General features: G+C 47.8%; 1 protein-coding gene across 1 annotated transcript in view; it reads left to right on the top strand.

Moving 5' to 3' along the window:
- The window catches only part of VWA1 (von Willebrand factor A domain containing 1), a 268,972-nt gene that overhangs the window by 221,572 nt on the left and 21,994 nt on the right, over positions 1 to 25,406 (top strand). The gene's annotated exons all lie outside the window — the stretch shown is intronic.

Here is a 25,406-nt window from a genome sequence, read left to right on the forward strand (position 1 = left end):
TTGTTCAAGACATCAGTCTTTCATATGGACGATCCACTTCATAACACTATATTCCAAATCCTGAAGGTGGCAGCTCGGGGTTTCCCACCTAGAACCTCTGTTGTGTGGTCCTCAATGTTTATGAAAATAATCAAGGTGGAAACAAGCGCCAAATAGAGTAAATAGTTTCAACAATAACGACACGCAACACAAATATAGAACTGCGTACCGTGTCGCCCTAGAGTATGGGCATGTGGTAGGGGGTCTTTTAGAGAATATCCCTTCTGGTCCCTCACGTCGTTCAGTGTAAGGTTACACTTTAAAACCCATGGGAAATATAACCAAACATTGGTTACATAATGAAGGGTTTTATAGATGCACTAGTTGCAATATGTGTAAATTTGTTAATAACAACTACACTATATTTTCCAAATATAATGATACGGTGTGATATAATATTAATAGCAGAATGAACTGTTCATCAGGCATCAAATTTAAAGCTATTGAATGTGTATAGCTAAGTGATAGAGGGTGGGGATAGAGAAAATAAATGTTTGGGATGTTTTTATTGAACACTATGGTTCCCAATGGTCTTAATGAAAGTTATGAACTTACAGCATTTTTATGATATTTATGTTCTTACTATATTTTTTATATACCTCTTTTTATGTAACCATATTGAGATTTTAGTTTATCTATGGTCTCTTTTATAATGGGTAAAGAATAATTATTTACATTTTGCTATTGTGGTGATTTTTATGTTTTTTTTATATTTTTTATGTATTTTACATATTTAATAATATATAACTTCTTAATTTATTAGTTTGAGCTGTATTATGAATAGTCTGCCTTATGTGAATATACCTGTATCGGCATATACCCACTAGATTACGGTACTCAAAACCCTGACAAAATGGTGTTCGTTAATTGTATTTAGTGTACTTCGAGAAAATTGCCACTGGCTGGTTAGCACGGCACACATGACTATAGAACATGTCTGGACACTAGAGCACGCATAGGTAGAGGCGTGCTTGGTTCGGAGAGTGATCACACCTCCGACGGAGGAGATCTATTAGGATACATCTCCAGAACTATCGCGAGTTACACCAGTCCCGCGCATGCGCGGTTACTATCAAAATGGCGGCGCCTACCGGACATCCGTCTTAGCCTTGTATGGGCCATTACTAATTACGTATTAGGGTAGATAAGATGGGGATAGTTCTCTTATACTATCCTCCTGACGAAGTCCAGCTACACTGTGAGGTTCTGGTTTTGTTGTGGGCCTGGGGTGGTAATAGGAGCAGACACTTTAGCATATTTAAAAATAAACGTGGAGTTTTTAATGAGTGGCTTATCAGACATGAATGTGGCAAAACAAAAAGTCTGGGTATAGCACTAAGGTGCACTTGGGAACTGTAGTGAGGCAATGGGAAAAAGTCCAGGTAGTGATAACAGAAGGCAGTCCAGTTTTCCTGGTTTTGTGAGGCTGAAATGAATTGCAGGCTGAAGAAATAATGTCCAGAGGAAGGTGCAAGTGGTGGCAAGGTGCAGGGTAACAGCTGACACAGGTGCTCAGGCAATGGGGAAGGCAAAAGGAGGAGGCAGTGGGAGAAGGCAGTGGAAGTCCAGCAGGGTAAGGAGCAGGTTAGGCGAAGCACGCTTAGGCAGAGATCCAACAGGCAGATGGACAAGCTCAGGAACTCTCTCTCAGCTTGCACTGAGAAACACGTTACACTGGCAATGCAAGGGAGCTCTGAACTCCCTTTTATACCCAGCACCCAGCCGTGAGTGGTCAGAGAGTGAGCATGTGACATGCCAACATTGGGGAACTAGGTCACATGGCCGAAAGCAAGATGGCGTCGCCCATGCCGAAGCGGAAAGGAAACATCGCCAGGCCTACCCAGCAAAGAGTGACAATATGCCCACACAGCCAATGCTCCCCGCCAGGCACCAGCACCACCACCAGACGCCCCCCACCATAACATCCGCACTGGTAACACCCGCCGACCACCATGCCGAGAAACCCTGGTCGTGATAGTACCCCCCCTTTATGGGTGACCTCAGGACACTCACCAGGCTTTTCAGGATGAGCAGTATGGAACTTCCTGACGGTCCAGCAGCATTCTTCCGGGCCGTAACCCCTCCAGTCGAGGAGGTATTGCAAATGACCCCTACGGACATGGGAATCGAGGACCTGGGAGACCTTAAATTCCACGCCTCTTTCGGTCTGGACACGAGGACGAACAGGGAGAATCTTACGGAACTGACTGGGTTCTGTGCTAAACTTTACACTGAACGACGTGAGGGACCAGAAGGGATGTTCTCTAAAAGACCCCCTACCACATTCCCATACTCTAGGGCAACACGGTACACAGGGGGTCATTCAGACCCGCTCGCGAGCAAAGGACGCTCGCAAGCGAGTCGATGTGCGAATGCACATGCGCACGACGGAGGAAGCTCCGTCGTGCGCATGCGCGAGACCCGGCCAGCGACGAGGAATACGTCGCTCGGGGTCTCGCACCAAAGGGGGCGTGCTGTTGATGGTGAGTGACAGCATGCCCCCTTTGGTGGGCGTGCCGGGGGCGTGGCTGCCAGACAGAGGCGTTCCCATGGGAACACCTACCATCTGAAGCCGGCCCTACTGATATCAGTAATGATGTCAGTGGGAGTGATTTTGGCTCTGATAGAGCCAAAATCACTCCTGGGCTTGCGGCAGCAAGACCCTACAGGGGGGTTTCGTCGCAAGCCCAATGGTCGCGATGGTCTTGACCATCGCGACCATCTTTTTGGCCGCTCGCATATGCTATGGGTGGTTACTCACAGCTATGCGAGCGGCCAGGAGGCCGCTCCATTTTCACGGAGGAGGGCACTGATTCAGAGCGAGCGCTCTGGTCAGAGCGTTCGGCTCTGAATCAGGCCCACAGTTCTATATGTGTGTTGCGTGTAATTATTGTTGAGACTATTTACACTATTTGGCACTTGTTTACACCTTTTTTGTATTTTTTTATATATATATATTTATATACTGAGTGACATTCCACTAGTGCGGGCAGCCTGTGGATTGTCAGTAGAGGCAGAGAAGACCCACAAACACAAGTATGCCCTGTATGTGCTTGCTGGGACTTGTAGTGCGACACAAACCTATACAGTGGTAGAGGGATGAGTAACACTGTAGCTGCCATAGATGTAACCAGTGAGTTGCCAGGTAGACAGGTGATGCCCTGGCATCCAGTCACCAGCCATGACATGTATGTGACCCAGTGCAGAGAGGGGGGTTGGGGACACTCACCAGTTTCAGGGGACTTTCCATCACTTTTAGGAGAGAAAGAAGTTCCGCACAGGAAATTAGCAATTTTAGGTGTTTATATAAGGTAAACCAACATAGCAAAATATTTATTTGTTAAACATAACGGAAGAATTACATGTGTTGGTGGTGCTCCCCTAAATTAAAATTTCCCCAAATACAGACGTGTGGTTCTTTTTATGGAAGGGCAGAGAAAAGAGAGTAATTGATTCCTTTGTGGGGGCACTCTTATCATTAATCATTGCTCGGGATTGGATCATCACACGAGCGCAAACCTCGGGGAATACCCAGTTCTCAATGGTACGCTCTCATGTTCAATCACGCATCTCGGCGCTTGATTGGTTTAAATTAGGGGTGTGCACCGGCCAATTTTCGTGTTTTGTGTTTTGGTTTTGGATCTGGATCTTTCTTCGTGTTTTGGATTTGGATTGGTTTTGCCAAAACCACCCTTCCGGGTTTTGGATCTGTATTTTTTTGGAAAAAAGCATAAAAACAGCTATTATTAACCTCAATAACATTAATTTCCACTCATTTGCAGTCTATTCTGAACACCTCACACCTTGCAATATTGTTTTTTGGCCAAAAGGTTGCACCGAGGTAGCTGGATGACTATGCTAAGCGACACAAGTGGGCGGCACAAACACGTGGCCCATCTGGGAGTGACACTGCAGTGGCAGACAGGATGACAGTTTGAAAAACTAGGCCCCAAAGAGTACATAATGAAATGAAAAGAAAAAAAAAAAAGGTGCAAGATGAATTGTCCTTGGGCCTTCTCACCCACCCTTATGTTGTATAAACAGGACATGCACACTTTAACAAACCAATCATTTCAGTGCCAGGGTCTGCCATACGACTGTGGCTGAAATGATTGGTTCGTTTGGGCCCCCACAAAACAAGCTGGCAAGTAATCTGTCCCTGCACAAACTGGCTCTACAGAGGCAAGATGTCGTCCTCATCCTCATCCACCAATTCCTCACCCTCTTCAGTGTTGTGTACATCCTCATCCCATTCCTCACAGAGTATTAATTTGTCCCGGCTGGAATCCACCACCACAGGTCCCTCTGTAATTTCTGGTGGCTGGTCTTCCCGGAAGAATTGATAATTCATTTTGAGGAACATCATCTTCTCCACATTTTGTGGAAGCAACCTCTCACGCCTTTTGCTGACAAGGTTCCCGGCTGCACTAAAAACTCTTTCGGAGTACACACTGGAGGGGGGTAACTTATGTAAAATAGAGCCAGTTTGTACAGGGGCCTCCAAAATGCCTCTTTTTCCTGCCAGTAGAGGTACAGACTGTCTGACATGCCTACTTGGATGCTGTCACTGATGTAATCCTCCACCAATCTTTCAATGGTGACAGCATCATATGCAGTGACAGTAGACATGTCAGAAATTGTTGGCAGGTTCTTCAGTCCGGACCAGATGTCCAAACTTGGTCCTGCCTGCCCTGCATCACCGCCAATGGGTTGGTTAGGATATCTAAGTTGTTCCTGGCAGCCACATTTGTGGGAGAAAATTAAGAAAGAGCTGTTGCCGTGTCACGTTCCGCTTCAACTGACAGTGTTTTCACCAGCAGGTCTTTGCACCTCTGCAGGCTTGTGTCCAACGGAAAGAGAGACACCACGTAAGCTTTAAACCTAGGATCGAGCACGGTGGCCAAAATGTAGTGGTCTGATTTCAACAGATTGACCACCCTCAAATCCTGGCAAAGCGAATGAAGGGCTTCATCCACAAGTCCCACATACCAAGTGGAATAGCTCCGTCTTAGCTCCTCCACCACTTTCTCCAGCTGCTTCTGCAAAAGCCTGATGAGGGAAATGACCTGACTCAAGCTGGCAGTGTCTTAACTGACTTCACGTGTGGCAAGTTCGAAAGGCTGGAGAACCTTGCTCAACACGAAAGTCATTCTCCACTGCACTTGAGTCAGATGCATACCCCCTCTTTTGCGTATGTCATAGGTGGATGTATAGGCTTGAATGGCCTTTTGCTGCTGCTCCATCATCTGAAGCATATAGAGGGTTGAGTTCCACCACGCTACAACCTCTTGCTTCAGGTGATGGTAGGGCAAGTTCAAGAGTGTTTTCTGGCGCTCCAGTCTTCGGCACGCAGTCGCTGAATGGCGAAAGTGGCCCGAAATTTTTCGGCCCACCAAACCAACTCCTGCACGCCCCTGTCATTTTTCAAAAAATTCTGCACCACCAAATTTATTGTGTGAGCAAAACATGGGATGTGCTGGAATTTGCCCAGATGTAATGCCCGCACAATATTGGTGGCATTGTCAGTTATCACAAATCTCCAGAAGAGCCTAAGTGGGGTAATTCATTGGGCAATGATTTCCCCCAGTTTCTCTAAGAGGTTGTCGGCGGTGTGCCTCTTACTGAAATCGGTGATACACAGCGTAGCCTGCCTTGGAACGAGCTGGCATTTCTGAGATGCTGCTACTGGAGACGCTGCTGTTGTTGCTGCATAAGGCGATACATCTACCCAGTGGGCTGTCACAGTCATATAGTCCTTAGTCTGCCCTGTTCCACTTGTCCACATGTCTATGTCATAGGTGGAGGTGGATGTATAGGCTTGAATGGCCTTTTGCTGCTCCATCATCTGAAGCATATAGAGGGTTGAGTTCCACCGCGTTACAACCTCTTGCTTCAGGTGCAGCAGTAGGCATAGCAATGCAGGATCCTCCGGAGGAATCCCGGATAGGAGAGGAGTCAGTCATGCTAGTGACATGGCCTGCAGGACTACTTCCGATCCTGATTGAGGAGGAAATTGATGAGGAGGGAGTTGCTGGTGTGGTTTGCAGGCGCTTGGATATAACAGGACAAAGGGATTTAGGTGTCCCTGGACTGCTTATGGTCTTAGCCACAGTTTCTGAACTTGACAGTGACTTTTTATGAACGCGCTGCAGGTGACGTATAAGGGAGGATGTTCCTAGGTGGTTAACGTCCTTACCCCTACATATGGCAAGACAGTTGTTGTCTGGATTTGGATAGAAATATTTCCAGAGGTGGATTTTTTGGTCTTCTGCCCAGGCATGACAATGGCCTTTTTCATCCCACGGACAACAGCCTGATTTAAACAAACCACATCACCATCAGGGAATCGGTATGAAATACCGCCGGCTGCATGGTTCGATTCCCGGCAGCGCCTTGCCGGCAACAGCAGAGTTCCTGGCAACGGAAGCCCGACAGTGCTGGAAATCCTGATCGTGGAAAGGTAAGTATTCTCTAACCTAATCTAACACCCCAAACCCTAATGCTCCTTAGGGGTGCCTAACCCTAACCTCCCCCCCCAAGTGCCTAACCCTAATCCCCACTCTAAGTGCCTAACCCCCCCTTCCCCGCTGCCTAAACCTAAGTCCCCCGGGGGGGTGCCTAACCCTAACCCTCCCGGGGAGGTGCCTAACCCTAAGTTCCCCCCGGGCGTCCTAAACCTAACCCTTCCTGCTGTCGGCTGTTTGCTCGCGGCGCCCGGCATCCCTTCGATCGGGATGCCGGGCGCCTGTCTTCCGGCATCGGGGAAATGTCAGGCATCTACATCTAGATGCCCAGCATTTCCTTCCTCGCCGGGATATGACAGTCGGGCAACTGGTTGCCGGTATTAAGGCAGCCGGCTTCCCGATTGTATACCACCATCAGAATCCTCCTTGTTAACTTCTTCCTCAGCGCCAGCTACACCAATATCCTCATCCTGTTGTACTTCAACAGTGACATCTTCAATTTGAATATCAGCAAGTGGACTGTGGGTGCTCCTTCCAGCACTTGCAGAGGGTGTGCAAATGGTGGAAGGAGCCACCTCTTACCATCCAGTGTTGGGAAGGTTAGGCATCGCAACCGCCTACACACTTAGACTCTCCTTGGGGATTTGTGATATCTTGTTAGAACGCACAGTTCTTTGCTGTGCTTTTGCCAGCTTAACTCTTTTCATTTTTCTAGCGGGAGGAGGAGGGCTTCCATCATCATGTGAAGCTGAACCACTAGTCATGAACATAGGCCAGGGACTTAGCCGTTCCTTGCCACTCCGTGTCGTAAATGGCATATTGCCAAGTTTACGTTTTTTCCTCAGACTATTTAAATTTATTTTTTTGGGTAATTTTACTGAACTTTGGCTTTTTGAATTTTACATGCTCTTTACTATGACATTGGGCAATGGCCTTGGCAGGCGACGTTCATGGTATTTCATCATCTATGGCATGACTAGTGGCATCAGCTTCAGCACTTGGAGGAAGTGGTTCTTGATCTTTCCCTAATTTATCCTCCAAATTTTTTCCTCCATTATTTTTATGGAGTGCATTATTTTAATGGAGTGAATAACCCCTGTAAAAATGATTTGGATTAATTAAATAGAGTCGACTGGAGTGAATACACAGCACAGGGCAGCGTACCCCTACACCACACAGGGAAGCCCCTGTAAAAATTATTTGGATTAAATAAATAGACTGGAGTGAATACACAGCACAGGGCAGCGTACCCCTACACCATACAGGGCATCCCCTGTAAAAATTATTTGGACTGAATATACAGTACAGGACAGCACCACTGGACTGGACTGATACAGCAGAGCAGGTCACCCCAAGACTGATACAGCAGCACAGCACCACTGGACTGGACTGATACAGCAGAGCAGGTCACCCCCAGACTGATACAGCAGCACAGCACCACTGGACTGGACTGATACAGCAGAGTAGACACGCCACTATCCCACAGACACTACACTAGAGACTGAGACACGTCCTCTCACTACCCTCTCCAGGACTGGAGATGGCGGGGCGGGATGCATGAAATGTGCAAAGTCTGGGTCTCGCGAGAATCTGACACCAGGATGATGATGTTTTGCCTCTTTCCGGGAACCAAGTCTGGTGGGAAAACCCGAGCTGGACTCTGTTCCCGGTTCAGATCGGTGGGTATCGGATTTCGAAAATCCGAACCCGCTCATCCCTAGTTTAAATAATGCTTGTATTTGAAGACTGTTTGGGACACCGTTACACATGGTCTATATGTGAACAAGCCCTATAAGGGTGAAACGCGTGTCAGAAGCTACTGCAGGACCTCGTCTGCGCAGACAGGACTGCATATTTTTGAGCACACCTACTGAATATCAGGTATTCTGACACTGTCTCATCTGGTCCCCTACTTTACCCTGCGATGCCTAGCAACAGGGGACTGTAGGGGTTAACTCCTGTACAGACAGCAGAAGTGTCTTTCTATTCTATTTTTCCTGTCCTGTGAAAACTATCACAGATTCTTTCATCCATCTTTCACTGTCCACAGTGACACATGATTGGAAAGCAGAAATCTCTGGTAACATAACAGGACATCTCTTTAATTCTAGATTCACATGTCAGACTGGGTTATTTCTTGGTAAAGAATACACTTATTACCTATTTTTCCTGGTAAAGCCTCTACCTATCAGAATTATATAAAGAGGTACTATTGATATTTACCTGGAATACAGATCTAATGACAGCCGTTATATATGAAATAGCTGTGCATAACCCGTTTGTCTATTCATGTTGTGGATCCTGGCAATTGATGAATATATTTTGCTAGTTCAAGTGGATTGAACTCCCACTTCTACAGGAACATATTGGATTGATTTAATATTTGTTTTAATATATTGCTCTTTTCCTAATTATTATTTTTTAATATTTATCTATCTATATTCAGGGAACTGAAAATGCACAGTCCCCTGAATAATGTCATATAAAAGACATCTGGAGTATGTGACTTGGATGTGCTCAGTATTACATTAGTATAAAAATAAAATTATCTTCACCCTCAGATACACTATAAGAGTGTGTAATTATCATATTAGGCAATTATAATTTATATATGATTTTTCTTGGTGCAATATGACACACCAGGAATGTCAATAACAAGAGATATGGTAAGAACTTACCTTTGTTATCTCTGTTTCTACGAAGTCCATAGGGTCCACAGGGTTGACCTTGGGGTATAGGTTGGGAACCAAATCCGGGCACCACGCAGTTAAAGCTTTTAGCTCCCAGGATGCACTTGGGTCCACTCTCCCTATAACCCCGCCCCCCAGCCAGAGGCACCTCAGATTGTAAGTAGCCAAAGGCCGGAGGAGGAGAGAAAAAGAGAGAGAAAACTGGAACACTCTAGAACCATACTCACAGAAAAGGAGACGGGAAGCCGGTGACCAGTAACACAGCCCATATGAAGCCAGGTGCGTCAGGGCGGGCGCCCTGTGGACCCTATGGACTTCGTAGAAACAGAGATAACAAAGGTAAGTTCTTACCATATCTCTTGTTTTCTACTTCAGGGTCCATAGGGGGTCCACAGGGTTGACCTTGGGGATGTCCCAAAGCAGTTCAACCAAGGGTGGGGACGCTCCTGTGCTGAGAGGAGAATCCGTCGCCAAAAAGGAAGCATCCTGAGAGGCAAAGGAAACCAATGCCTAGAACCTTAAAAAGGTATGGACAGAAGACCACGTGGACACCTAGTAAGGCAAAACAGCCGAGGCGCCACGACGAGCCGCCCACGAGGGTTACACGGCCCGAGAAAAAAAACAAGCCTCAACGACAGAAATGCCCACCCATGGGTAGGCCCCTGAGGAAGACATACGAGGCCATCCAGTCAACATTTCATTATAGGCCGGCCATCGTTTCCTGTTAAAACCAGAAACCGCAGACCACCAATAAGGAGTCCGCTTACCATAAGGAACTTGAACGGATCACATAAAGCCAAAGAGGCCGGACCACAGTCCATGAGGCCACAACAGCCGAGAGGACTGGGAACTGAATGGCCATACCATAAGTTCCAGAATAATATGGAACCTAAAAACCACTTTAAGAAGAAACACAGGGCGAGAGCAACTCACACCCTGACATGATGCCCTCCAGAAGAGGGAGCCACATGAGAACGCTCCCCATTCAGACACTCTCCTGGTTGATTTAAACACCCTGAGAGAGAGAGAGAGAGCTTAAACAATAGACCATGTAATGGCTATCACAACCAGCGGTTCCATTGACTGTCCCCGGAGGGAACAAAGAACCACTACTAACTCCCCAGGAGTCCCTAGGGAGGACAAGTGGAGACATAATCCAGAAAACACTCCAAAGGATGAACTGGATATCAGAGCGGAGCAATTCCATATCTTAACCATACCGACAGTGTAGAGATCCGCACTGTCAGGAAGGCCAGGCCAAGGGTGAAACCCAAGCCAGCTGGAAGGAATGCCAGAATATCTGGAAATCCTGGACACCGGAGGATCGTATCGACAGGTACGATACCATAAGAATTATGTATGCCACAGTCCGTGGCAGATCCCAGCAAAGTCTGGCCTATCTGCTCTAAACATCTCAATGAAGACAGAGCCAGGGAAGCCCGAGGACCACAGTAGGGGCGCAGTTAAAGACAAGCGATCCAGATCCAGGGAAAAACAAGGACCCTGAGACAACAGGTCCAGATAGTGAAGCAGTAGGAACGGAGCATCGAGGAGGAGACTCCGAAAATCTTAGTACCAGTGATGTCTGGGACGACCTGGAGCCCCCAGAAGGAAAGCCCCTCCGTCTCGAATTAAACTTCCGAAGACCTCGAGGAAGAAGGGAGACCGGAGGACACAGGTACACAAAGTGGAAGGACCACTTCACTGACAAAGAGTCACTGAAGGTAGCTTCAGTACTCCTAGAGCTGGACTGTAACACCGGTAATGTGTGATCGAGTCAGAAGGCCATGGGGATCAATCCCCTCAGGGAGGCCCCCTCTGCTCACCAGGAGTTGAAACCTCTCTTGGAGAAGAGACTAGTCCCCGGGATGCACGCCGTGACGGCTGAGGAAGCCCGCTTCCCAATGGAGAGCTCCGGGAATAAACACTGCAGAGTTGGCCAGGAGAAGACCCTTGGACTATGTCAGAATGGGTGACATTCCTAACATTGCCACCCAACTACCAGTGTTGCCTAGATGGAAGCCACTGTTGTGACACTGTCGGACTGAACCTATTCAGGTTAACCGTGACAAATGGGTTAGGCCAGAGTGAAAGTCCAAGACAGCTTAAAGTATCAACAAGTTAAGTGGCAGGGCAGAAGCGACAGACATCCAACTGCCCCGAAATGAATGCGGACCAGACACTGTCTTTAGCAAAGAACACCCTGGACGAGATGGCCATAGCCACCCGGACAGAGACCAACTCGCCTCCGTAGAAAGTATCATGGTTCGAACAGCGATCCGATGGAAAAAACTCGATCCATCTGGAGGGGAGTCAATTATGGCAAGGCCTGGAATGGAACTGAGCACATTCCACCCTACCAAAAGGTAGACACTCTGGTAGACCGCGCATCACAAAGAGTAATGACATATGTCGACTGCATAGATATCCGCACACTCGAAGTTGAAGAGTGGAGATCTTGTCTTACGCCAGAAAAATTCTCAGATTCTGAGAATCCAGCAGTGCTCCCAGATGAAGAAAACCCTGTGAGGGATGCAGGGAGGACTTTTCTGTGACGAGAAGAAGCCCCGGTTATCCTGACCTGGCGGTAAAGTACCTTGGTGATCCTGCTAAAAGTAGGAGACCGTCCAGAGAAAGGAGCATTCGGATACACTGAACAGGTGAACTGTCAGAAAATCCATAAAGCTGGTAAACCCCGGTGGAGTTGAGGACAGCCCCAAAAGGCAGAGCCCGAAACTTACAAGTGTTGCTGTGGCACAGCAAACCTGAACCCATGCTGATGAGAGGGCTCTGTATGTACCCGTAGGTACGTATCCTGAATACTCGGATATACCATAAAATCCCCAGGTTCCAAACATCGGATGATGGAGCATGGACGATTCCACCTGAGTCAAGGCACCGTTGGAATCTGATTCAGGGATTTGAGACAGAGTATAGGCAAAGGAGGACCAGTCGGTCACCGCCCCAAAAAGAAAGTAGAACAACCAGTCCCTCACTGAGATAGTGAGGTTGGCCGAAATAGCTCTGCTTACCACAAAGACTGTATAGCTTTCTGGGATTGTAAGGCCCTGATCAGTTCTGAAGAAGGGCCCGTGTAACAATGCCTGTGAGGAGGCTGCATGAGCAATGAGAGGCCGTTGAGAATCAGTACCTCACTCTGGAAATTCCCCAGATGTAGACCTGTCCCGTCAGGCTGAGGGTATATCCTCAGGTGTAGAAACAGGGTCGTCCGGAAGTCCAGGACTGCTCGGTACTGGATACGGTGGCCCCCGTGGAGGCCGACAGCCTAGGAAAAAACAGGCCTTTAGGCTGACCCTGAGGACAAAAAGACTTAACAGAGTTAGTCCGAATGTAGTGGGAGTAGCTAAAGACGGTATCTCCCCATTAGTGATACTGCCAATGATGCAACGATCTTGTCAAGGTCAGGACCAAACAAGAACTTCCCCCTGGAAGGAGTGTGCACCTCTGCTTTCCCATAACGCAGCCATAGGGTACTGCGGCGGATACAGACGCCGCCGAAACCCTGAAAGTTAGAAGACCGGCATCCCATGAGGTAATCCCACATATGACCACTGCATATTTTGTGAGCGGCAAAAAGATATTTGAACCTCAGACGTGTTGGAGGGGAAAAACGTCACAAAAGCATCACCATGCGATGGCCATGGTAGGACGGGCAACAGGCCCTGAAAACTTGAGTACATTGATTTCAGGCAAAGTTACCACCTACGGATCCGTAAAATTCGTCCAGGCCGGGATGGGAGGCGTATTAATGCCTGTAACCCGATGATTAACATACAAATCCATCCCAGAAGGGGATTTCCATTACTTGTGAGGACCCTCAGGGAATGGGAAACAGGAGGCCTTTGTGACTCCTCGTATCTGGGGACAGCCAGACTCCCGCTATGAGATCCACCCGCTGGGCAGAAAACGGGAGATGTATGATACTGGTGCAGGATCGACATTCTCTATATCCAGAATGAGCCTGGCTACCAGCCCCAAAGCAGGGATAATAATACTTGAGATCGGCTCCCCCCCATGTGAGAGGGAAAGAGCCGAATATACCATCCAGTTCACGGCAGAGCCACTGGTCAGTAACCACAGGGCGTATATCACGCCAATTAGTATTTCGTATAAAACGACATCCACCAGGGTGGCCGTTGTGGTAATCCCTGCAAGGGGAATGACAGACCGATGTGGTATCGGAGGTAATTCATGTACTGTGAAAAACCCCGGCAGGGAGCGATAGTCTGTGACACAGGGGTAAATTGCAAGAAATTGCGAGATACCCCGAGTTCAAAAGGGCAGTATGGTGAAGTAACTCCCAGCGAGTGACGACAATGGGGCCCGCCCGGCGATCCTCAAAGGAGAGGATCCTGAGAAACAACGCCCTTTAAGGGGGTCGTGCAAGGGGCCCGGCACCAGATGGTGCCGCATACGTAAACCTTTCTGAGTTAAAATCCTCCGCACTAATTCCTGCAGGCTATGACTTGCAGGATAGCAATAATGGGTGCAGTATCGTGTGCAATCTCCTGGTCAGATATATCTGACTATCTTGACGGAAATATTAAGCAGCGCCATACCGGTCCTGACTGACGCTAAGATTAGCTGCAGGAACCCATTATCAGCGTACGCAACTCACAGTTCCATCTAAAATATGGCAACGTGCAGCACGCAACAGTATGTGACAAACCTCACAGATATTAACAAATATATATATGTGAGGTCTCAGAACCACCCCAGGTACACCTGTATTAGGGCAGATAAAGAAAAGGGATAGATATACACTGACAGGTGAGAGAAAAAGCAGACAGTCAGCACTAGCATAAGTCACATACAATGCAGAAAAATATATATACATACATAAGCATGACATATAATATACTGCACAATGTCGCTACATTCAACTGCCCAGATTCAGTGTCTGGGAAGGCTATAGCGCTGTGTACACTCACCCAAAATGGCCAGGTACGCAGGGGGACTGGGCTCACTGACATCCTAAGAGTTCTGCAGCACCACAGAGAGAAAATGGCCGCTGGAGACCTCAGAAGAAGCGTGGCCCGCGGAGGAAGCAGCTCAGCGACGCCAGACTGTATTATTGAAAGGCGCGCTGAGCTGAGGGGAGGAGCCGCTAGACAGGGAAGGCTTCCTCCCCTGGCTAGCAATTAACCCCCCGGGATGCCGGCTCCCGCTGCCGCTATAATCCCTGGTGGGCTGTGGACACGCGGGGTATGCCTCCATGGAGGGGGAGCCCGCCGCCACCGCTAGCACCTCCGGTCTGTCCCCAGAGACCGGAGGCATAAGGCTGCATGTACACGCGGGTCACCGCAAGCGGTGACCACGCGACTTACCTGTCCCCGTCGATCCGGCAGCAGCCCAGGGATTCCTCCAGAGCCCGGCTAGTACAGACTCTGGGGTCCCGCTGCGATCCCCAGATCTGTACTGGCGTCGCAGCGCCGGCGGGGTGTAGGAGCGGCAGCTCAGACGTCCATTGGACAGTCTGATGCTGCCGCTCTGAAGAGTAGTAAAAAAATAATAAAATAAAACTCTTTTAAGCTTAGGGGCTGCTAAGCAGCCCCCCTGCAGTAACGGTGACCCGACTCCGGCCGGGCACCAACTTAAACTGAGGTGCCTCTGGCTGGGGGCGGGGTTATAGGGAGAGTGGACCCAAGTGCATCCTGGGAGCTAAAAGCTTTAACTGCGTGGTGCCCGGATTTGGTTCCCAACCTATACCCCAAGGTCAACCCTGTGGACCCCCTATGGACCCTGAAGTAGAAATAGTCTAATTAATTATTTGAACCAGCTATGATGTTGGGCTCATCAAAGCTTTCTGATGAGCCATAGTTGTATTATTATTAGGGGTGTGCACCGGCCACTTTTCGTGTTTTGGTTTTGGATCTGGATCTTTCTTCGTGTTTTGGATCTGGATAGGTTTTGCCAAAACCACCCTTCCGTGTTTTGGGTTCTGGGTTTTGTGTTTTGGATCTGTATTTTTTTGAAAAAAAGCATAAAAACAGCTAAAATCACAGAATTTGTAGGTTTTTCTGCTCCTATGCTATTATTAACCTCAATAACCTTAATTTCCACTCATTTTCAGTCTATTCTGAACACCTCACACCTCACAATAGTGTTTTTATGTCCAAAAGTTGCACCGAGGTAGCTGGATGACTATGCTAAGCGACACGAGTGGGCGGCACAAACACGTGACCCATCTAGGCGTGATACTGCAGTGGCAGACAGGATGGCAGTTTGAAAAACTAGGCCCCAAACTGTACATAATGCATAGAAAAAAAAGAGGTGCAAGATGGAATTGTCCTTGGGCCCTCCCACCCACCCTTATGTTGTATAAACAGGACATGCACACTTTAACAAACCAATCATTTCAGCGCCAGGGTCTGCCACACAACTGTGGCTGAAATGATTGGTTCGTTTGGGCCCTCACAAAACAAGCTGGCAATTAATCTGTCCCTGCACAAACTGGCTCTACGGAGGCAAGATGTCATCCTCATCCTCCTCATCCACCGATTCCTCACCCTCTTCAGTGTGTACATCCTCATCCTCACAAAGTATTAACTCGTCCCCACTTGAATCCACCACCACAGGTCCCTCTGTACGTTCTGGAGGCTGGTCTCCCTGGAAGAGCTGATAATTAATTTTGATGAACATCATCTTCTCCACATTCTGTGGAAGCAACCTCCTACGCCTTTCGCTGACAAGGTTCCCGGCTGCACTAAACACTCTTTCGGAGTACACACTGGAGGGGGGGCAACTCAGGTAAAATAGAGCCAGTTTGTACAGGGGCCTCCAAATTGCCTCTTTTTCCTGCCAGTACAGGTATGGACTGTCTGACATGCCTACTTGGATGCTGTCACCGATGTAATCCTCCACCATTCTGACAATGGTGACAGCATCATATGCAGTGACAGTAGACATGTCAGAAATTGTTGCCAGGTCCTTCAGTCCAGACCAGATGTCCAAACTTGGTCCTGCCTGCCCTGCATCACCGCCAGCGGGTTGCTTAGGATACCTAAGTTTTTTCCTGGCAGCCCCAGTTGCGGGAGAAAATGAAGAAGGAGCTGTTGACGTGTCACGTTCCACTTCAGCTGACAGTGTGTTCACCAGCAGGTCTTTGCACCTCAGCAGGCTTATGTCGGCCGGAAAGAGAGACACCACATAGGCTTTAAACCTAGGATCGAGCACGGTGGCCAAAATGTAGTGGTCTGATTTCAACAGATTGACCACCCTGGAATCCTGGCAAAGCGAATGAAGGGCTTCATCCACAAGTCCCACATGCCGAGCGGAATCGCTCCGTCTTAGCTCCTCCTTCACTTTCTCCAGCTGCTTCTGCAAAAGCCTGATGAGGGGAATGACTTGACTCAAGCTGGCAGTGTCTGAACTGACTTCACGTGTGGCAAGTTCGAAGGGCTGGAGAACCTTGCACAACACGGAAATCATTCTCCACTGCGCTTGAGTCAGGTGCATACCCCCTCCTTTGCCTATGTCATAGGTGGATGTATAGGCTTGAATGGCCTTTTGCTGCTCCTCCATCCTCTGAAGCATATAGAGGGTTGAGTTCCACCGCGTCACAACCTCTCGCTTCAGGTGATGGCGGGGCAGGTTCAAGAGTGTTTGCTGGTGCTCCAGTCTTCGGCACGCAATCGCTGAATGGCGAAAGTGGCCCGAAATTTTTCGGGCCACCCAAAGCGTCTCCTGCACGCCCCTGTCGCTTTTCAGAAAATTCTGCACCACCAAGTTTATTGTGTGAGCAAAACATGGGACGTGCTGGAATTTGCCCAGATGTAATGCCCGCACAATATTGGTGGCGTTGTCAGATATCACAAATCCCCAGGAGAGTCTAAGTGGGGTAAGCCACTGGGCGATGATTTCCCTCAGTTTCTCTAAGAGGTTGTCGGCGGTGTGCCTCTTACTGAAACCGGTGATACACAGCGTAGCCTGCCTTGGAACGAGCTGGCGTTTCTGAGATGCTGCGACTGGTGACGCTGCTGCTGTTGCTGCATAAGGTGATACATCTACCCAGTGGGCTGTCACAGTCATATAGTCCTTAGACTGCCCTGTTCCACTTGTCCACATGTCCGTGGTTAAGTGGACATTGGGTACAACAGCATTTTTCAGGACACTGAGGACACTTTTTCTGACGTTTCTGTACAGTCTCGGTATCGCCTGCCTAGTGAAGTGGAATCTAGACGGGATTTGGAACCGGGGACACACTACCTCCATCAATTGTCTAAATCCCACTGCACTAATGGCGGATACCGGACGCACGTCTAACACCAACATAGCAGTCAAGGCCTCAGTTATACGTTTTGCTTCAGGATGACTGCTGTCGTACTTCATCCTCCTCGCTAAGGACTGTTGGAGGGTCAATTGTTTAGTAAAAGTAGTGGTGTTCCTACTTCCTCTCTGGGATGATGAACGATTCCCAGCAGCAGCAACAGCAGCAGCGGCAGCAGGAGGCGTAGCAATGCAGGATCCTCCGGAGGAATCCGGGATAGGAGAGTCAGTCATGCCAGTGACATGGCCTGCAGGACTACTTCCGATCCTGACTAAGGAGGAAATTGACGAGGAGGGAGTTGACGGTGTGGTTTGCAGGCGCTTGGATACAACAGGACAACGGGATTTAGGTGTCCCTGGACTGCTTACGGTCTTAGCCAAAGTTTCTGAACTTGACAGTAACTTATTATGAACGCGCTGCAGGTGCCGTATAAGGGAGGATGTTCCTAGGTGGTTAACGTCCCTACCCCTACTTATTCCACCTTTACATAAGGTACATATGGCAAGACAGTTGTTGTCCGGATTTGGATAGAAATATTGCCAGACCAAAGAGGTGGAATGTTTGGTCTTCTGCCCAGGCAAGACCGTGATGGGCTTTTTCATCCCACGGACAACAACTGTCTCCCCCGGAGCCTGATTTAAACAAACCACATCACCATCAGAATCCTCCTCGCCAACTTCCTCCTCAGCGCCAGCTACACCAGTATCCTCATCCTGTTGTACTTCAACAGTGACATCTTCAATTTGCATATCAGCAAGTGGACTGTGGGTGCTCCTTTCAGCACTTGCAGGGGGCGTGCAAATGGTGGAAAGAGCCACCTCTTCCCGTCCAGTGCTGGGAAGGTCAGGCATTGCAACCACCACCACACTGGGACTCTCCTTGGGGATTTGTGATATCTTCTTAGAAAGCACAGTTCTTCGCTGTGCTTTTGCCAGCTTAACTCTTGATTTTTTTAGTGGGAGGAGGGCTTCCATCGTCATGTGAAGCTGAACCACTAGTCATGAACATACTAGGGATCGACCTTAGCCGTTCCTTGCCACTCCGTGTCGTAAATGGCATATTGGCAAGTTTACGTTTCTCTTCAGCTGATTTAAATGTTTTTTTCAAGGTAATTTTCCTGAACTTTGTCATTTGGGATTGTATGTGCCCTCTATTATGACATTGGGCATCGGCCTTGGCAAACGACGTTGATGGCATGTTATCGTCTATGTCATGACTAGTGGCAGCAGCTTCAGCACTAGGAGGAAGTGGTTCTTGATCTTTCTCTATTTTATTTTTATCGGAGAAAGTTTGGTCCTCCATTTATGTTATATCGATTTGATATATACGTGCGGCTAAACACAGAAAATATTTTTTTATTTTTGCTGGAGAGTAGTGCACGTTGTGGGTTACACCAGCCTTTAAGAAATGAGCCAGCCGGCTCTTTACTTATGGGACACAGGCGCACGCTTGGCGCTGCTCCTTTGTTGATGCACGTGCGGCTACTGCGCACACAATTCACAAACACAGAAAAAATATTTTGTTATTTGGTTTGGACTGGAGTGTACTTTGGGGGTTACAGCACCCTTTAACGGTCAAGCCAGCCGGCCCTTTACTTATGACACAGGCGCACGCTTGGCACTACTTTGTTGATGCACGTGCGGCTACTGCGCACACAATTCACAAACACAGAAAATATTTTTTTTTTTGGTTTGGACTGGAGTGTACTTTGGGGGTTACAGCACCCTTTAACGGTCAAGCCAGCCGGCCCTTTACTTATGACACAGGCGCACGCTTGGCACTACTTTGTTGATGCACGTGCGGCTACTGCGCACACAATTCACAAACACAGAAAATATTTTTTTTTTTGGTTTGGACTGGAGTGTACTTTGGGGGTTACAGCACCCTTTAACGGTCAAGCCAGCCGGCCCTTTACTTATGACACAGGCGCACGCTTGGCACTACTTTGTTGATGCACGTGCGGCTACTGCGCACACAATTCACAAACACAGAAAATATTTTTTTTTTGGTTTGGACTGGAGTGTACTTTGGGGGTTACAGCACCCTTTAACGGTCAAGCCAGCCGGCCCTTTACTTATGACACAGGCGCACGCTTGGCACTACTTTGTTGATGCACGTGCGGCTACTGCGCACACAATTCACAAACACAGAAAACATATTTTTTTTTGGTTTGGAGTGTACTTTGGGGGTTACAGCACCCTTTAACGGTCAAGCCAGCCGGCCCTTTACTTATGACACAGGCGCGTGCTTGGCACTACTTTGTTGATGCACGTGCGGCTACTGCGCACACAATTCACAAACACAGAAAATATTTTTTTTTTTGGTTTGGACTGGAGTGTACTTTGGGGGTTACAGCACCCTTTAACGGTCAAGCCAGCTGGCCCTTTACTTATGACACAGGCGCACGCTTGGCACTACTTTGTTGATGCACGTACGGCTACTGCGCACACAATTCACAAACACAGAAAATATTATTTTTTTTGGTTTGGACTGGAGTGTACTTTGGGGGTTACAGCACCCTTTAACGGTCAAGCCAGCTGGCCCTTTACTTATGACACAGGCGCACGCTTGGCACTACTTTGTTGATGCACGTGCGGCTACTGCGCACACAATTCACAAACACAGAAAATATATATTTTTTTGGTTTGGAGTGTACTTTGGGGGTTACAGCACCCTTTAACGGTCAAGCCAGCCGGCCCTTTACTTATGACACAGGCGCACGCTTGGCACTACTTTGTTGATGCACGTGCGGCTACTGCGCACACAATTCACAAACACAGAAAATATATTTTTTTTTGGTTTGGAGTGTACTTTGGGGGTTACAGCACCCTTTAACGGTCAAGCCAGCCGGCCCTTTACTTATGACACAGGCGCGTGCTTGGCACTACTTTGTTGATGCACGTGCGGCTACTGCGCACACAATTCACAAACACAGAAAATATTTTTTTTTTTGGTTTGGACTGGAGTGTACTTTGGGGGTTACAGCACCCTTTAACGGTCAAGCCAGCTGGCCCTTTACTTATGACACAGGCGCACGCTTGGCACTACTTTGTTGATGCACGTGCGGCTACTGCGCACACAATTCACAAACACAGAAAATATTATTTTTTTTGGTTTGGACTGGAGTGTACTTTGGGGGTTACAGCACCCTTTAACGGTCAAGCCAGCTGGCCCTTTACTTATGACACAGGCGCACGCTTGGCACTACTTTGTTGATGCACGTGTGGCTACTGCGCACACAATTCACAAACACAGAAAATATATATTTTTTTGGTTTGGAGTGTACTTTGGGGGTTACAGCACCCTTTAACGGTCAAGCCAGCCGGCCCTTTACTTATGACACAGGCGCACGCTTGGCACTACTTTGTTGATGCACGTGCGGCTACTGCGCACACAATTCACAAACACAGAAAATATATATTTTTTGGGTTTGGAGTGTACTTTGGGGGTTACAGCACCCTTTAATGGCCAAGCCAGCCGGCCCTTTACTTATGACACAGGCGCATGCTTGGCACTACTTTGTTGATGCACGTGCGGCTACTGCGCACACAATTCACAAACACAGAAAATAATTTTTTTTTTGGTTTGGACTGGAGTGTACTTTGGGGGTTACAGCACCCTTTAACGGTCAAGCCAGCCGGCCCTTTACTTATGACACAGGCGCACGCTTGGCACTACTTTGTTGATGCACGTGCGGCTACTGCGCACACAATTCACAAACACAGAAAATATATATTTTTTGGATTTGGAGTGTACTTTGGGGGTTACAGCACCCTTTAACGGTCAAGCCAGCCAGCCCTTTACTTATGACACAGGCGCACGCTTGGCACTACTTTGTTGATGCACGTGCGGCTACTGCGCACACAATTCACAAACACAGAAAATTATTTTTTTTTTGGTTTGGACTGGAGTGTACTTTGGGGGTTACAGCACCCTTTAACGGTCAAGCCAGCCGGCCCTTTACTTATGACACAGGCGCACGCTTGGCACTACTTTGTTGATGCACGTGCGGCTACTGCGCACACAATTCACAAACACAGAAAATATATATTTTTTTGGTTTGGAGTGTACTTTGGGGGTTACAGCACCCTTTAACGGTCAAGCCAGCCGGCCCTTTACTTATGACACAGGCATAATATAATATAATATAATATAATATAATTTTTTTAGCACTTGGGGGGAGCACCCCTGATGGACAGAGCACCCCCTGGACAACAGTACAGCACCCCTTTAGGACTGGGACACTGCACAGGACTTTGGAGTGGACACAGCCCCTATGGAGAGCTGACTGCACAACACAGTCCTGCCAGCCCCTATGGACTTTGAAGTAGTGGACACAGCCCCTATTAACAACAGCAGCACAGCACAACACAGCCAGCCCCTATGGACTTTGAAGTAGTGGACAACAGCAGCACAGCACAGCACAACACTACTCTGCACTACACTACACTACACAGCCCAGCCAGCCCTAACTCCCACCCTCCCTCTTCACTGTCCACAGCCGAGTGAGAAAATGGCGCCGACGCGGGTACCTTATATAGGATCCACAACCCGCGAGACTCGGAAGGCGGGATGATGACGTTTTGCCTCGATTTCAAATCCGAGTCAGGCGGGAAAAGTCGAGCCTGACTCGGATCTGCCTCGGATCGGGGGGGCTCGGGGGGGTTCGGATTTCAGAAATCCGAACCCGCTCACCCCTACTTATTATTATATTTTTAACCAATGATAATTGCTGCAAACCACTCTTAATTTATATAAAATTATTAAAAGTCATGTTTTAAGCATGTGATTAATGATAAGAGTGCCCCCACAAAGGAATCACTCTCTTTTACCTGCCCTTCCGTAAAGAACCACACGTCTGACTTTCTATCACTTCCATAGAGCCCCGCCGGGTGTAGAGAAGGGTTGTTAGATAGGGGGGTGCTTGTATCTGGGGCCAGTAACCAGGCCGCGCGGTCCCCGCTGCAGCCGTTGCCCCGGGAAGGAGAAGTCTCGGGCTCTGATCCCGGATGGGTAAACACAACACAGCAGCTCCTGCAGCAGCAGCAGCTGAAACAACAACTTTCTCCTCACGCCCGCCGGCGTGACGTCACTGAAATAACACTTGGCAGGGGTTTGCTTGCTGGGCCAGCGGACCCCCTAAGCCGCCGGGCCCCATAGCAAGCGCACTCCTTGCACCCTCTATAGTTACGCCGCTGCAAACACACACACTACCGAGTCCCCTCTTTCTATCTTTTGAAGATGCTACTCTCCTCTGTTTCATGGGCTCTATTTACTACAATCTGTGTTTAAAATGCAGTCGTAGTGTGATATTTCTGACTAAATACGAATTGCGAATTTAGAAAATATCACAGGAATTTATCAAAATCCCTTGCAGGGACAGAGCTTGTGATAAAGCTCTGTATCTGCGAACCCTGTCCGCACATTTCTGCCTGTATATTTTGGAAGAAATACAGGGAGAATATGTCTGCGCATGCGCCGCCGTTGGCTACAGATCAGCAGCGATCAGCTGTGTGGTCTATTTAGCTCTGGCTGTGCTCTGCCTGTTAGAGAAGAGCGAGAAATGGGGGAATCGGGGGAGACCCTGGATAACGGCATCTCCAGGTGCGTTATTATCATAGGGCTTTCCCCAGTATTTATTTTTTTCACATTTTATTTTTGTAAATCTGGGCAGATCACATTTCCCTTTACAATTATGGAATATGAGATCTGCTTACTAAAATTATGTAGTAATTAGGGTTTGGAGTAGAATTTTCCGAATTCTACTGCAATTGCACTTTAGTAGATTTATGTGAAGTTAAAATAATGTAAGAAAGGTGTGAAAACATTTTTTCACTTTATTTTACAGATGTAGCCACGCTCATCTATCCTCATTATGGCGTATATAGTGTGACAACCTAGTTGCACTGTGCCTGGTTGCAGTGTGGCACATTCTGTCATGAGGTGGCGCTTTGAGGTGTAGTGTGGCGCATGTAGTTGCCGGCGAGTGTAATACCAGTGTTCGTCCACTAGATGTCGCTTTTGAAAAACACAACTGCGCATGCGTGAGTTCTACATTGAAATACTGTACCCTACAGCTTTACTGCACTGTGCTCTACAGTATGATTTACTGCAACCATACTGTAACATTAGTGCAGGTGCTGAGCGTCATTTTCTGCAGTGTGCTCACACAATTCCAGGACCCCCGATTGCTTTATAAAGTCCACAGCAGCCAAAGTAAAAAGGTGTACTTCCAAAAAAAAAAAATACTTGTAACCTGTGCTTAAAAGATGCACTGAGTTAAAAAAAAAAAAAAAACATTCATACTATTCAACCTCACTGAGCTAATTGTATGGCTCACCACCATCCCCCACCAACATTCGCTTCTGTTCAATGCCGCCGCATGCTAAGCCTGCTATTGACATTATACACAAAATTCCTGTTGTAATTCGCACACGTCACATCACATAGATGACAGGTGCGGCTCTTGACACGGGTGGCGTATGTGGACTAGAGGTTTAGATGAGCGCCTGGCAGAGTGGGCGTCCCGGGTTTGAGACCTGACTATTTATTTTTATTTATTTATTTTAAATCTTCACTACAGGATTAAAAATAAATCACTTGGTGTGTGAGAGTTCTGTCATTTATACAAATACATAGAGGCATCGGTGTTGACCAGAAGATGCACACCCAGCATTGCATATTTTTAATCCTGTTGTGAAGATTTAAAAAAAAAAAATTATCAGATCTCAAACCTGGGACACCCACTCTGCAAAACGCTCACTCAAACCTCTACCCCACACACGCCACCCTTGTTGAGAGTCGCACCTGTCGTGGATGTGATGTAATGTTTGCGAATTACAGCAGGAATTTTGTGTAGTGTCAATAGCGGGGTCAGCATGCGGCTACATTGAATAGAAGCGAATGTTGGTAAGCCATACAATTACTGTAGCTCAGTAAAGTTGAATAGTAATGCGTGATGGTAGGGGGGAGGTGGTGAAGGGACTTGGGTGGCCATACACACAGAGACGGCCCTGTAATGTGTACAATACAATGTCTACTGCATAGCGGTTTAGCGTAAAATGCAGCTACAGTAGGTGTAAAATGAATAACAGAGCAGAATTCTGCATGGTTTTTAAAAACTACACAAAAGTGACCTTAACGGGAACCGAACCCTTGGGAAAGGGTATGGCAATCATCGACGATACCACTAGTTTCCATTAATGGAACAATCACCACCCAGCGGTGAAGCTATGTATTTGCATGCTGTGAATTCTCTTGCGCCGTAATGCGCCTTAGCTTACCAACCTGCGCTATTTTTATGGTGCAACTAGGCTGCCTGTATGGCGTGATAGCAACAACGATGAGCGTGGCTACATCTGTAGTAAAATTAATGTTAATAAATTTCTCCCTCATCATCACTTAATTTCTACAAAAGTAGGTGAAAATTAACATTTTCAGCTGCTGTTGTAGAAATGAAGTTATCAGGCCATCCATCAAGAAGGTAAAGCAGGAGATATCACAGATATCTCCTGCTTACCTTTCTCTCCCAGAATGGCCCGCGTCCCTCTACACTATTATGGGTACAGAATTCATCAAGCTCAGAAAATACAATGTTTTCGGAGCTTGAGTGCAGGAGCATTCGCCATATTCAGATGACCAGTGCTCCTGCTACCTGCTACTTTCCTATGGGGGCATGCTCACAAGAGCCTGTCGGGGCTCTTGTGCGTATGCGTGACCTGTTGGTCACGCATGCGCACTTGTCTCAATGCTCCGAACGGAGCAGTGAAGCCACTCACAGATACAGAGGATTTTCGGATCAGCTGTCTCCGCTCCAGAGCAATGATGAATTGCTCCGGTGCTCGCGGCGAGTTAGTATATTAATTATCGGGGTCTGTTCGGACCCTGATAATTAACATAATAAATATACCCCTAAGTCCTTTG

This window comes from Taudactylus pleione, unplaced genomic scaffold, assembly GCF_031769625.1.
Source record: "Taudactylus pleione unplaced genomic scaffold, aTauple2 ptg000845l, whole genome shotgun sequence".
NCBI lineage: Eukaryota > Metazoa > Chordata > Amphibia > Anura > Myobatrachidae > Taudactylus > Taudactylus pleione.